This window comes from Carlito syrichta, unplaced genomic scaffold, assembly GCF_000164805.1.
Source record: "Carlito syrichta isolate Samal-C Ts95f unplaced genomic scaffold, Tarsius_syrichta-2.0.1 Scaffold314057, whole genome shotgun sequence".
In the NCBI taxonomy this organism is placed as follows: domain Eukaryota; kingdom Metazoa; phylum Chordata; class Mammalia; order Primates; family Tarsiidae; genus Carlito; species Carlito syrichta.
The window spans coordinates 50,595-66,643 of NW_007258153.1; positions in this window are offsets into that span (position 1 = coordinate 50,595).

Here is a 16,049-nt window from a genome sequence, read left to right on the forward strand (position 1 = left end):
AAATGGGAGATAAGAGAGCTTGTGATGTTTGTTTTTGCAGGTGTATGTGGTCAGTCTCCATGGTTTTGATACTTCCTTAGAGGGGATTTATGGTAGGTGACTCTTAAGTCTGTCCTGGGAATAGACTGCCTGGAGAGGAAATTTATGGCAGTACTCATCTCTCAGAAATTTCTACTTTTTGTCAGATTAGAAGAGCTCTGAATGGTCTTCTTTCTGCATCTGTTGAATGTCAGATGTCTTCAGCTGAAAATAATCTTTATATCAAGCCTGAAGTTCTGAGTGGGTCCCCATGAAGCCTTTGTTAAGCAGCTCAGCTTCTCAGATGCTGCTCTTGGAGTCAGAAAATTTGGAAAAGCAGTCCCAAAATGTTTCACTTGTCTCCCTCGACTCACAGGAAGAAAATTTCCTGGATTTTGATTTTATAATCCTCAGTGTAGAGAGATGGCCAATGCCTTTAGACAGATTTAAAAAAATTTTCATCTGGGGAGGGGTAAAAAACAAATTTTTTAAATCTAGTTTTTCTAGTTGTTTTCTGCCGAAGAGTTAGTTTTAAAACGGCCTACTCTGCCCTTGCAAGAAGCAAAACATTCTTAGGTGTCATTTGAAAGACTCCAAAAAGGATCAGTACACAAACAGCTCTCAGTGTGGCTATTTCTCGATACTTCCAGTTGTTACAAACCCTCAAAGTCTACAACCTTTAGATGGCTAAATAAGTTGCTTAAGTTGCGACCAGAGGTAGTTCCAGGCTCAGTCAACTGGAGGTCATATAAATACACGTTCAGTTTCCTGTGGGGACTAGTGAGCATTTTCTCTTCTGGTTTGCCTCCCGGTATAGGATTACAGGACAAGGAGTGGAACTTGTGAAACCACTCTGTTGCGCTTGCTGCAGTTGATCAAGCCAGTCAGGCAGTAGAATGTGGGAGGCTATCACATGCATCTCTCTATCCTTTCACAAGACAACCTTTACTACACATATGCTCTGTTTACCTCTGTTGGTCTCTGGTGTCTACAAGGTTCTGGATGTTGAATATATTTGAGTTTTAAACACTCCTTTAATCTTTTCAAATCAGGTTTACTCTTAAATGTGGACCATTTCTCATGGATGTGCTTTATATATAATTGATACATCATTTTAAAAGTTATTAAGTTTATCAGAAGAAGTTTTTTTTGTGATTTAGTTACATTTGTTTGTTTTTATATCTATTGTAAGCTGATTTCTTTGAACAACTATTTTTTCTTCCTGCTGCATTGTTTTTTAAAAAAAATTTTATTATAAAGATGTGGGGTACAATTCAGGGTTAGGTATCTAAACATTGATCATGCAGATACCCTTGTTGATGAGGTATACCCTGCCTTCCCCTAGCAGTTTCCCTCAACTGCCAATCCCACCCCCCGCTCCCCTGACAGTTTCCCACTAATGCCAGTTGCTTTCTTTCTTTTTTTTTTGAGTTGGAGTCTCACTCTGTCGCCCAGACTGGAGTGCAGTGGCCGCTCTCGGCCACCGCAGCCTCGACCTGCTGGGCTCCGGCGATCCTTCCACCTCAACCTTCCAAGTAGCCAGAATTACAGGCATGTGCTACCACACCCGGCTAATTTTTTTTTAATTTTATTGTAGAGATGAGGTCTTGCTGCCCAGGTGGGTCTCGAACCCGCTGGCTCAGGCAATCCACTCACCTCAGCCTCCCAAAGGCGCGGGATTACAGGCTGAGCCACCGAGCCCGGCTGCCAGTTGCTTTCTTATAGCATTATAATTGTTCGAGTTCCACTTATGAGTGAGAACATATGGTACTCTGTTCTTTGTTTCTGTGTTATATCACTGAGCAAAATTGACTCCAAATCCATCCAAGTTGCTGCAAAGTCCATACATTTGTCCTTCTTTATGGTTGCATAATATTCCATTGTGTATATGTACCACTTTTTAAAATCCAGTCCAGCTTCGATGGGCAACACGGTTGGTTCCATGTTTTTGCTATTGTGAATAGAGCTGCAACAAACATATGTGTGCAGGTATCTTTTTTGTAGAATAATTTGAGTTCTTCCGGGTATATTCCCAATAGGGGAATTGCTGGGTCATATGGAAGGTCAATTTCTAGTTCTTTCAGAAATCGCCACACTGTCTTCCAAAGAGGTTGTACTAGTTTGCATTCCCACCAGCAGTGTAGAAGCGTTCCTTTTTCTCACATCCTCGCCAGCATCTGTTGTTGTTTGTTTTATTAATTATGGCCATTCTTACAGGGGCTAGGTGGTATCTCAACGTGGTTTTCATTTGCATTTCTCTGATGATGAGTGAAGCTGAGCACTTTTTCACGTGTCTGTTGGTTGCCTGTATATTTTCTCTTGAGAAGTGTCAATTCATGTCTTTTGCCCATTTTTTTTTTTTTTTTTTGAATTGGAGTCTCACTCTGTCGCCCAGACTGGAGTGCAGTGGCCGCTCCTGGCCACCGCAGCCTCGACCCGCTGGGCTCCAGCGATCCTTCCGCCTCAGCCTTCCGAGCAGCCGGAATTACAGGCGCGCGCTACCATGCCCAGCTGATTTTTTGATTTATTGTAGAGATGAGGTCTCGCTGCTCAGGCAGGTCTCGAACCCGCGGGCTCAGGTAATCCACTCACCTCAGCCTCCCAAAGGCGTGGGATTACAGGCTGAGCCACCGAGCCTGACTTTTTGCCCACTTTTTGAAGCGGCTGTTTGTTGTTTTCCTTTTGGTGTGTTTGAGTTCCTTGTAGATCCCAGATGTTAGGCCTTTGTCAGATAAACAGTTGGCAGATATTTTTTCCCACTCTGTGGGCTGTCTCCCTGCTCTCTTGATGGTTTCTTTTGCTTTGCAGAAGCTCGTTAATTGGATGAGGTCCCACTTGTCTATCTTATTTCTTAAGGGTTCTGAATAGGAATTGTTTCTCAGTTCCAATTTCCATAAGTGTGTCTCCTACGTTTTCTAAGATTCTTATAGTTTGAGGTTTTACGTTTACATCTTTGATCCATTTGAAGTTAATTTTTTTTTTTTTTTTTTAGTTTGAGTCTCATCCCATCGCCCAGACTGGAGTGCAGTGGCACACTCCCAGCCACCCCAGCCTCCACCTGCTGGGCTCCGGCAATCCTTCCGCCTCAGCCTTCCAAGTAGCTGGAGTGCGCTACCACGCTGGGCTCATTTTTTTGATTTATTGTAGAGATGAGGTCTTGCCAAGTTACCCAGGTGGGTCTCGAACCGGCGGGTTCAGGCAATTCACTCACCTCAGCCTCCCAAAGGCGTGGGATTATTTTATTTTAAAAATGTGGAGTACATTTCAGGATTAGTTATATAAGTAGTCATCATATAGATAAAGTTTGGGCCTCCCTTTGGTTCCCACTTTGCCTGATGTGAGATCAGGTACCCTTATTGATGTTGTGATACCCCCTCTACCCTGGCAGTATCCCACTACTGTCAATCCCTTTCTTATAGTATTATGGTATATTAAAGTAGAACTTTATTTTTGTTTTTGCTGCCACCATCCTCATCTCACACTCCTCCCCATCAAGTAAGTTGCAAAAAAAGGTGAAGGAATCTTAAAGAGATAAATCCAAACCATGAGTATTAAAACATCAAAGGGGAAAAAAGAACTAGCAGAAAGATTGACAATATACCTACAATTTTAGAAAGTCCAAAACCATTGGAAGATTTTGACAAGAGTGATTCTAACATCAAAACAGAAAAATTATGGAGTAGATACTATGAGAAAGGTGTCTATTATAATGCTCAAAGACTGTTCAGAAAAATATAATGGGGAATTACAATGACATTGAAAGCAGTACATTGGATCCTTTATTCAGAACAAAGAGTAAGTTATAGCAATATACCTCTAAAACAGTATCAACTCACACTAAAGTGTATAAAGATAGTGTAAAAGACATTGATTTATTCATATAATCATTCTTGATTGAGTACTTACTACTAAATTCTGCATACTGAATCTACTATAGTAAACAGAATTCCTAAATCTGCTTCTCTTATGAAGCTTAATTCCTAGAGGGGGAGGCTAGATGACATTTTAAAAATATGTATATCAAATGTTGGGTGATTATGTGTGCTGTGGGGAAAAAAAACCATGATAAGTCAAACAGATTACCCTTGGCTTGGGGGCAAGGGTGCTCTTTTATATAGGGTTATCAGGAAAAGTTTTGTTACTAATATGATCTTTGCACAGAGAGTTGAAGGAATGGAGGCAGTAGCAAGCGGTGTGGATATTGAAGGAAGAACATTTTAGCCAAAGAGATCAGTAAGTGCTAAGCTTGTGAGGTGGGAGTGTGTGTGGACAGTGTGAGGAATGTCAAGGAGAATTTACTCCTGTGAGGGGATACTTGCAAGAAATGAGACCAGAGAGGAACAAGCAACATGTCATGTGGGGGTGCCTTGCTTTCACTACGAGGAAGAGGAGATGCATTTGGAGGGTTTTGAACAGAAGAATGACATAATCCAGTTTCTGTTTTGACAGGGTCATTCTGGTTGCTATGTTAAGGATTGACTGTGGAAGGTAAGGGAAGAAGCAGGGAGATTCTCTTAGAGGCTGTTGAAAAACTTTGGTGGAGAAAAGGGAATGCTTCTACATTGGTGGTGGGAGCACAAACGAGTTCAGCCTCTATGGAAAACAGTGTGGCAATTCCTAAAAGAACTAGAAACTGACCTTTCATATGACTCAGCAATCCCCCTTCTGGGAATATACCCAGAGGAACTCAAATCATTCTACCAAAAAGATATCTGCACACATATGTTTATTGCAGCACTACTCACAATAGCAAAAACAAGGAACCAACTGTGCTGTCCATCAAAAGTGAACTAGATAAAAATAACTGTGGTACATATACACAATGGACTATTATGCAGCCATAAAGAAGGAAAAAACGATGGACTTTGCAGCAACTTGGATGAATTTGGAGTTTATCATACTCAGTGATCCATCACAGAAACAAAGAACAGAGTACCATATGTTCTCACTCATAAGTGGACCCTGAACTTCTATCATAATACTGCAAGAAAGGGATTGGCAGTAGCGGGACACTGCTGGGAGGCAAAGGAAGAGGGGCACATGAAATCAATAAGGGTGCCTGATCCTAATCCAGGTGATTTGAGGGCCAATGGGACGCCCAAACATCACCTGTACCTAGACCACTTCTGTATCCAATCCTGAGTCCACATCTTAAAAAAAAATTAAATTAAAATAAAATTTAAAAATGCCAACTTGGAAAAAATAAGACATAAAAATTTATTAAAAAAAAAAGAAAAACTTTGGGAAGGAGATGGTTGGCCTGAGCAGGGTGGAAATGGCAGAATTTTGGAAATACTTGTGAATGGAATAGACAGACTGCATGTGAGCTGTCAGAACAAGAGAAAGGGCAAGGCTTGCCTAAAAAGCTTGCCTAAAAAGCAGATTTGCCATTTACTGAGATGAGGGAGACAACGGGAAGAGGTGTGTTTATAGATGATTCAGCAGGTGATGGACTGTGGGTTCCAGGGGGCACAGTTGAAAGTTTTTGAAAATTGGGGAAAAGGGCAAAACCGACTCCAATTAAGAAAAGTACAGAGCTACGTGGTGATAAAGGTGATGGGAGATGATCTTGGGCTCCAGAAGACGACTTACATAAATGAGAATCTTGGGAAGGGTGGCTGTGGTCTTTGTGGTCGCAGAGCAAAGCATAATGGTGAGGATCTGAGCATTGAGGTGGAAAGAGGGTAGAGGACATGACAGGGTTGTGTGGAGCTCTGGGCCTATCTGGAAACATTCGTTAGCAAAGCTATCTAGGGTTGAAGTTTCTATATCGCAAGGTTTTTACTTATGAATTCAATTTTAAAAATAGATACAGGAATCTTCAGGTTTCCTCTTTCTTCTTGTTTCAGTATTTGTAAGTTGCAGTTTTCAAAAAAATTTACTCATATTATCTAATTTTTCAAATTTATTGGCATCAAGTTATTCATAATAGCCTCTTGTTATCTTTTTAATATCTGTAGATTTCATAATAATCTCTTTTTATTTCTTTTGTTGGTAATTTTTTTCTTTGATCAGTCTTGCTAACCATTTATTAGTTTGATTAATCTTTTCAAAGAACCAAATTTTGTCTTTGCTGATTGCTTCTATTTTGTGACTGCTTTCTCTTTTATTAAGTTTTGCTCTCATTTTATTATTTCTTTGAGGTTTAATTTAATTGTTAATTTGCTTGATTATAGAGTTTATTACAAGCTTTCAATCTTCCTCCTTTTCTTGTAAATGTGTTTATAGCTATAAAATTTTCTGTAACCACTACGTTGGTTGCATTCTACAAGTTTTTATTTGTCATTTTTTCGTTATCATTCTTATCAAAATATTTTCTAATTTCCCCCATGATTTCTTGTTTAATTCTTGGGTTATTGAAAAATACATTATTTAATTTCTTTTTTACATATAGGGAAAATATCCTACATTTACAATAGTTCATATATTAAGTTCCTGCTGTAAAAAAATTTATATTGAAAGTAATTTGCTTTTTTCTTCACATATAAGTTTAAGCATCATTATTAATGAAATCCACAATATGCGTTTTTCTAATGTTGTAATTTTGGTACTTGTTTTCGGAAAAAAGTCATTGATTAAGCAATAACATTTTATAGCTATAATTATCTTTCACTAGATGGACAAAACACTGTCCTTGTGTATCAAGATAAAAATGTTCCTGCTTTCCTGAAGTAAATTTCCTTTTTTATTTTACTGGCATTATCCAATTATTTTGATATAGTGATAGCAAAGTGCCTTTGGGTGTATCAAATGTAATTCTTAATTGTTTATGTCCTATCAAATGTAATGCCACCATTACATTTCCTCCCTAAATCACTTAAGTGCTCTTGCTAATAAAAAGCACAGTGATTAGTCTCATGGTAAAAATAGTCACAGGCAATTGTTTTTGCAAATTCTTTCTTTACCAAATGAATTTTTAAGTTCACATATATTCAGTAGAGAGAAGATGCAGAAAGCCCCCTGAGCTCTCCAAAAGGCAGGAACCTTAAACTCTTCAGGGTAATAAACCATATGGTTTTAGGTTGCTATATACTATATGATTTAATTTTATTACTCAGTATCTAGCAATGGTTGTTGCCTGGTATTTCTGGGCACTTCAACTGTAGAACCTCATACATGAAGTAACATGAAGGCAAAAATAAAAGGGAGAAAAGAAATCTCTTAAAACAGTTCTAAGAATGTGGTCTGCAGACAGATATCATCAGCATCATCAGAGAGCTTATTTGAAATGCAAATTCTTGGGCCTTTTGAACCAGGATCTGTGGTGGTGAGCTCTAGAATTATGGTTTTAATAGGCTTTTTGTGTGATGTACGCTCAAGTTTGAGAATCTCTTCAGCATTCTCCACCTCTTCCTCCATTTCTAGCAAAGGATTTGATGGTTATATTTAAGGAAAATTTGTTTGCAGGCCCGGATATCCAGGGGTTCCAATTGTTTCAGAGTCTCGAACTATGTGAGTATAGGATTTTGTCTTAGTCTGTTTTGTGCTGCTATAACAAAATACCTAAGATGGGGTGATTTATAAAGAACAGACACTTATCTGCTCATAGTTCTGGAGGCTGGGAAGTCCGGGATTGAGGAGCCAGCAGGAACACGGTGTCCTCACACGATCCAAGATGGGAAGGCAGAAAAGGACACGCTTTCTCCAAGGTCTGCTACAGGGACACTAATTCATTAATGGAGGTGGAGTAATTTAAGGGTTTTTATTCAAGGGTTTGTTACTGTTGCCATCTGTGTTGCTGTTGTAATTGAATTTTGCATCCTATATAATTCTGCACTACCATAATTATTGCAGCATTATGATTGACTAGAGCGATTAAAGCTTTGTGGTACATTGTAATATTTCTACTTAAATTGAAAGGTAAACTGCAGTTGCCTTTAATGTCAACCGTACTTGTTTGAAATTTTAACAATGAAAAATAAGTGTTAAAATTTTCCCAAATGTATCTTTTCCCTTGATTTATTTAGTAGACTGTAATAAAAATGATAGATACTATCTTGGATAATTTCAGATCTTAACCTATTTCTTTTTTTTTTTTTTTTTGAGTTGGAGTCTCACTCTGTTGCCCAGACTGGAGTGCAGTGGCATACTTCCGGCCACCGCAGCCTCTATCTGCTGGGCTTCCGCAATCCTTCCGCCTCAGCCTTCCAAGTAGCTGGAACTACAGGTGCACGTTACCATGCCCGGCTAGTTTTTTATTTATTGTAGAGATGAGGTCTCGCCAAGTTACCCAGGTGGGTCTTGAACCCACAGCCTCAGGCAATTCACTCACCTCAGACTCCAAAGCGTGGGATTACAGTCTGAGCCACAAAACCCGGCCACTTAACCTATTTCAAGATGATCCTTATGGATATCATTGTGCACTACTATTGATAAAGCATATTTATATTAATGTGCTGAATCTGTACAGATTAGAAAATATTTCAAGGATATAGTTAGGCAGGCTGGGTAGCATAGGGAATCCCCCATACCTCATCCATTCTGGATGAGGGAGCTTGGCAGATACACCTGTGTACTCAAGCCTCGTACCCATTCCAGACAAGGAGGCATAAGGCCTTGCCTAACCAGTGTGTTGCAGTCACCTATGAGTTCCAGCAGACTGTTGGAAGGAAGGAGGGACTCGATGGGCAAGTCCCCTGCTGGGACACCTGCCCTCTACCTTAACACCATTCCCTCACCATGACCTTCGCTTCATTATAATGATTAAACAAACAGAAAAAACCAACCCTGAGTAGGGATTTAAGCTACTAATGTTACCTAGGACGTGTATCTAAGCATGTTAGTGCTCAGTGTGTGTACCAACCAGCATCCCTCTGAAACATGCTACATGCAACAAACCTAATGAATATGCAAAAGGGAACTCTTAATAAACAGGTCTTGCTGTGCAGTAATTACACTGTCTCATGCTCAACCAGTCCGTTCTGCTTCACAGGATACCTTTCCTTTTTTTGCTTTAATAAATTACTTTTGCTTTCATAAACTTTCCTTTGGACTTGCTCCGAGATTCTTGTCTGTGGCAAGAACCTGATTGGCACACTGGCATCAAGAGCAAGTGGCTTACCAGTCAGGGACTGAGGTTGATAGAAATTGTTTGCCTAGCTAGGAGGAGTCTTATCACTGATATTAGAGTTGCCAGCTCAAGGGGATACTAAAATACAGACCCACTTCTAGTTTATTTTACTATTGTTTTAAAATTCTCTGCAAAGAATACAGCCCTTTGTCACCTATACCCCATCCTTGGGGCACTACTGGAATATGGAGTACTAGAGAGAATAGTATAATGAGTATCTGTCTACTTACCATCTGGCGTTGTCAAATCAATATTTTTAGTCAATTTAGATTTTTATTATGATAGAATAAAGCATTCCATGTATAATGGAAATCCTTGTGTACCATTTTTTCCTCTGTGCAGAAGGCACTAAGTTAAATTTAATTTACTCAATTTTTATGCATATTTTACTATATATGTGTCCACCCCAAAACAACATGGTTTAGGCATATTATACTGATAGTTTGCTTTTTTTTTCTCTTACTGATGGATAGTATTCCGTGATCTAGATATATCATAGTTGGCGCAACCATATTTCTCTTGGAGAGCATCTGGTTGTTTTCAGTTTTGGCTATAGTATAAGTCCCCTACACACAAATCTTCAAGTTGCAAACTTTAAAAAATGCCAACGTGCATTCACATGTCTAGTCATAGAAGTTAGCTCATGTGTCTGGCACACATTGTCACATGTATGCAAGGTACTGTACTGTAAGATTTAAAATGTTTTATTTTTCATGTTTGTTTTTTATGTATTATTTGTGTGAAAACTATTATAAATCTATTACAGTACAGTACTATATAGCTGATTGCGTTAGTTGGGCACCTAGGCTAACTTTGTTGGGCTTCCGAACAAATTGGACTTATGAACATGCTCTCAGAATGGAACTCATTTGAATGTAGGGGACTAACTGTATGACGAATAAAGCTGCTATGCATATTTATATATAGGTTTTTGTGTGAACATAGACTCATTTCTATGGAATAAATGCCCAGGAGTATAATGTTGGGCTATATGGTAGTTGCATAGTTAGCTTTTTCCCCCCTTATTTAAAAAATTGTGGTAAAATACACATAACATAAAAGTTACCATCTTAATCATTTTAATGTGTACAGTTCAGTGGTATTAAATACATTCATAATATTGTGCAACCATCACCACCATCAATCTCCAGAACTTTTTTCATCTTGTAAACGGAAACTGTACCCACTAAATTCCTCATTGCCGACAACCACCATTCTATTTCCTGTCTCTACCGTTTTGGCAATTATAAGTATGTTCACTTGTATACCTAATCCTGAATTGTATTCCACATCTTTAAAATAAAATATATTAAAAAAATAAGTATGCTAAGTGGAATCACGCAATGTCTTTTTGTGACTGGCTTATTTCACTTGTAGCATATGTCAGACTTTCCTTCCTTTTTAAGGCTGAATAATAATTTATTGTATGTTTATACCACCTTTTGCTTATCCATTCATCCATCACTTGGGTTGTGTTCATGTTTTAGCTATTAAGAATGCTGCTGCTATGATCATGGGTGTACACATATCTGAATTCCTGCTTTCTTTCTTTTTTTTTTTTTTTTGAGTTGGAGTCTCACTCTGTCGCCCAGACTGGAGTGCAGTGGCCGCTCCCGGCCACCGCAGCTTCGACCTGCTGGGCTCCGGCGATCCTTCTCCGGCGAGCCTTCCAAGTAGCTGGAACTATAGGCACAAGCCACCACGCCTGGCTGATTTTTTGATTTATTGTAGAGATGAGATCTCGCCAAGTTGCCCAGGCAGGTCTCGAACCCACGGGCTCAGGCAATCCACTCACCTTAGTCTCCCAAAGTGCGGGATTACAGGCTGAGCCACCGAGCCCGGCTGATATTGACATTTTAGCAATATTAAGTATTCTAATCCATGAACATGAAATATTTCAATTTGTTTATGTCCTCTTTAATTTCTTTCATCAACTTGTCTTTTACCTCTTTGATTAATTCCTATTTTATTCTTTTGAGACAAATATAGTATTATTTTTGCATGTTTAAAAAATCATATAAATGGTATTGTAATGCTTATATCTATCTGCAACCTTTTTTCCCTTCTAATTTATATTTAGGTTTGTCCATGTTGATAGGAGTAGCTCTAATTTACTGATTTTCACTGCTATGTAGTATTCCATTGCTTACACCACACATTTTCCTGTTGCTGTAACTCAGTGTAATGCCTATGTGACACAGCTGAATTTCTGCCCTGACCTAACCCTGCTTATCTTTAAAAAACAGAAAGGCCTGTGGTCAGAAGTTCCCCTCTAGATCAGATCAGTTGAAACCGGTGGTATCTGAGATGGCAGCTCACTTGACCTCTGAAGGATCTCTGACCTCATTTTAATCTAATTCCCACACTGAATTACATTCCTACCAGTGCCAAAACAGTAAACAATCACCATACCAATGACTGGAAGAAACCGTAAAAGGACAAAAGAAAGGTGGCACTCCAGTTCTGAGAAGTCCACCACCCATTCTCAAAAGAGACATGAATAGTCTTCCCTTGTTTTTAGTGCTCAACCCCTTCATTAAAGAAACCTTATATTTTAACCACCTAATCTCCACCCCATGGTCATAAAATAAAAGCCCACACTGCCTGAGATGCACTTTTTTTTCTTAAAAACTTTATTATAGAATCTAGCCCAAGTATGGAGAATTTAAAATTGCTCTATTTACCCAAACTGGCTAAACTTAAGTTTACTAGAAAAATCATTGATCAGTAAATACCTGTACTTAAACATTCTTAATTCTGGGACAGAATTTTAAGATTCATGTTGATGTACTTGTAAATTCCTCTGTTTAATAATAAAAGATCTTACATTTAATACATTGTTTTCATACTCATATACACAAGCAAAAGTTGGGAGACCTGTCTTAGGAACATGTTTATAATGGAAGGAGATATATATATATTTCACTATATATATGTACAAAATATACTGGGAAATAAAAACTGAATAAAACAGCACTTCTCTATTTTAAATCATGTTTATTATTTAAAATCTTTTAATCACGGTAGAGATTAACTTAAACTTAATCATCCAGTCAGTCCCTACTATCAACTTCATCGAGTTCCAAAAAAATTAAAATCAACTCATTCATGCATTCTAAGTCCTATTACTATCCCACCATTCATTGCCTGTCTTTTTTCCCTCTATTTGTTATACCTTTTCACAACCTTATTACATGTTGGGTTTAGAGGTTTTTGTGTTTGGCTTTGCCACACCAGACAGGAAAGAACCCCATTTTTTAGGGTAAAGCCGACTGTGTAGGTAACATTGAGATATGTAGGTTGCTTGTATCGCAAATAATGTTGCTATGAACACTCTTAATCATGCCTTTTTGGTATAATGAGTGAGAGTTTCTCACTAGGGAAGACAGCTAGGAGGAGAGCTAGGCTATGCACATATTTAATTAGAATTACTGAAATCTGTGAGAAGCTGTGAGTTTTCCATCTAAGCGGATGCCCATTAGGTATAATGAGCATCGCCTACTGTAGTGTCATGATACTTAGATATCATCCAGGACAAGCCCCTCCTACACAGACTTGTAGACACGTTTCCTACTTGTGGTTCTCTGGGCAGTTGCATCTTGCAGGAATGATGTTTCTTCTGCTGGAGCTCCCTCTTGTATATCTCTTTTGTCAATCATCATCACCATCATAGCAACTACTATTTTTTTTGGAGTTGGAGTCTTACTCTGTCGCCCAGGCTGGAGTGCAGTGGCAGGCTCACGGCCACCCCAGCGTTGGCCTGCTGGGCTCCAGTGATCTTTCTGCCTCAACCTTCCAAGTAGCTAGAACTACAGGCACGCACCACCACACCCAGCTAATTTTTTATTTATTGTAGAGATGAGGTCTTGCCAAGTTGCCCGGGCTGGTCTCGAACCTGCGGACTCAGGCAGTTCACTCGCCTCGGCCTCCCAAAGTGCTGGGATTAGAGGCTGACCCACCTAGCCCGGCCTAACTAACACTCTTTTCCAGGCACCATGTTAATTATGTACAAGATTTGACTTATTCTTCATAAACACTTTATGAGATAGGTACTATAAATTATCTCCATATTACACTCAAGGAAGCCAAAGCCTAAAACAAATTAAATCCTTGCTCAGGGCAACTAGCCAGGATTCAAACTCTGGCTGTGTCAACTCTGCTCTAAGCTTCTAACCACCGTGCTATATTGCATTTGTCTATGACTTGATGATTTTTTTTTATTTGTGAAAGGAAGATAAAGAGATCTAATGATGAAGATGTTACATACAGCATCAAAGAAAAATCAGGAGCATTTTTGATAAACATCTCTGTTACTGTGATTTGAAGTCCTCAAACACTCAGGATGGTGTGCTCGTTCATTCTGGCTCTCCTCCCACCTGTAAAAACATATTTGTATGAAAAAACTCTTAAAAGTGTGGAAACATGCCATGATGTAGCTCATTATCTTTGCATATTCCTATCTTTAGTCTTATGGATGTCTTTTGCTTTTACATGTTGCAGTTTTAGTGTACATATAATTTAACTATTTTTTTTTACGATTAACATTATAAGCATTTTTGTACTGTATAATTTTCAAATCTTCATTTGAGTAGATATGCCACAATTTATTTATCCCTTCTCCTTTTGTCAGACATAATAGTTGCACAAAGCACTTTTAAATAATATTTTCATGTATATGACCTTTTCTTTCATTTGGGTTATTTTCTCAAGATACATTCCTTGAGGGGAATGACTAGGCCAATGGGCCAGTCATTCCCCTTATTTCTCATACTGTTTAATATCAGGTGCATGGTTGGAAACGGAAGTGCTAAGTCAGAGCCAAAAGAGATCTCCCCAGCACAGTCTCTGTGGAGAGGTTTTTCTGAAATATCAATATATTTGCTGACAACAGATGTTAATTAGAGGTTTATTTGCCTAATGTCTTAACTTCTTGGCATTCTCTCTGATTGTTCTAATGGTCAATGTGGTTACAGCTGGTGCATGACCCCACATCTATCTGAGATTTATTGCTTTGAGTTGTAATAACAATGTACAGTGTACATTTTTAACCCTTGAAAAAAATCACAGGCTTTTTTTTTGTTGTTGCTGTTCCTCTGGAAAACAATCATTTTTAGCATTTAAAAAACCTCAGAGGACAACATAGGATGAAATAGCGGAAAAATAGAACACAGAGGCCTGGACAAAGGGAAGTGTCATGACATGCTTATGATCTCTGTTCCGTGGCGCCCATCCGGCCACACCACTAATCATCACGTGAACTCCTCAGGGTGTGCCGGTGCGCCCTAAGCCAGGCAGTCATGATTTGCTGTACTGATTGCTGGGGGAGTTTGGACTAGGTACAACGCCACTAGCTAGAACCACATGTATGGAGTGAGCCAAACCATCTCCGGTTGTGACTGGAAGGTCCTACCTGCCCTTGTCATTTTTGCTCTTGCACTTCTTCGGCTTGGCCAGCAGGCCTTGAGCCCGATGCAGCACCCCAGTGTGGGTTGCCCTCTTGGCGCTGTGGTTGTGGACTCTGTTGTGGTTTCCGCCGTCTCTTATCCCTTGTCCCCTTGCCCCAGAACCTTGATAGGCAATTCCTGGGTCATTAGGGAAAGCATGCATCTCCAAGCTCCTGGGGGATACACCAGCCAATATTCCTTCACATGTTGACATTTTTAGAGAGACCAACTTAAGGTATTAAGCATTGACTTCAGGGCCAATATCAGATTTCTCTGTGAGACATTTTGAGTGTGGGTGTTTGGTTGTCCCCTCATTTTACCTCCTGGGAAGGTAAATGTCACATGTTAGCCATGCTTTGCCTGGGCCCACCTACCCATCCCACCAGTAAGTGTGGGTTCAACTGTGGCTCCCAGCTGCTCAGTGCAGACCATCTGCTCCTAACTTCTTCATTGGCTACTTGCTCTTTTATGCTTGAAACCAAGAGTTGAATATTTTATCCTTCTAGTCTCACTTCTCATTGAGCCATTGCACCTGGCTCCCCCAAACATGTTGTAAAACGATATCTCTAACTCATACTGGTGCCGCCTAAGTGCCTGGAGTGGGACTTTGAGTTTTTTAAAACTGGTAATTGTTTTAATTGAATGAATGACTATTTGATGAAATACAGACATATCTAAAGACAAAGAAAAAAGTTCTTCACAGCAAAGCTGAGGCTGAACTTCACAGGTTTTTGGTCTGCTCTGCTCTCAGAATGACTGAGTTTCTAATTTAAAATGCTCACAGTGCTTTTAAGTCATCTGAATAATATTTTCTGGACGGGAAACATGGAGGCTGGTTGGTACCCAAAGATGGCAAAACAAATGCTTGCCCATTGATATTTAGTGAAAAATTACATTTAAAAACAGCACAGGTTGGGATGGTGGCTCAGCCTGTAAGGCCGAGGCAAGTGGATTGCCTGAGCCCACGGGTTCGAGACCTGCCCGGGCAACTTGGCGAGGCCTCATCTCTACAATAAATCAAAAATTAACCGGGCGTGGTAGTGCGTGTCTCCAGTTCCAACTACTTGGAAGACTGAGGCGGAAGGATAGCTGGAGCCCAGCAGGTCGAGGCTGTGGTGGCCGGGAGCGGCCGCTGCACTCCAGGCTGGGCGACAGAGCAAGGCCCCAACTCAAAACAGAACCAAATAAAACCAAAACACAAAATGATAGCTTGTACAGCATGAACATATTTCAAAAATGAATCTGCATCAGGAAAAGACTGAAGGATATGTAGCATGAATGTGAATAGCGCTCCTGTGGGTTATGATTATGGTTAACTTTCATCTTTTCTTTTTGGTTATTTATCGCTTCCTAAAGTTATCACAATTGAACATCGATTATTTTTGTAATACAAAATAACAATAATAAACACAATAACTTTAACATTTTAATATTCTTATATTTTATGTATTTATATTTTTTAACTTTTTTATTTTATTTTAAAGCTGTGGAGTACAGTTCAGGATTAGGTATGCAAG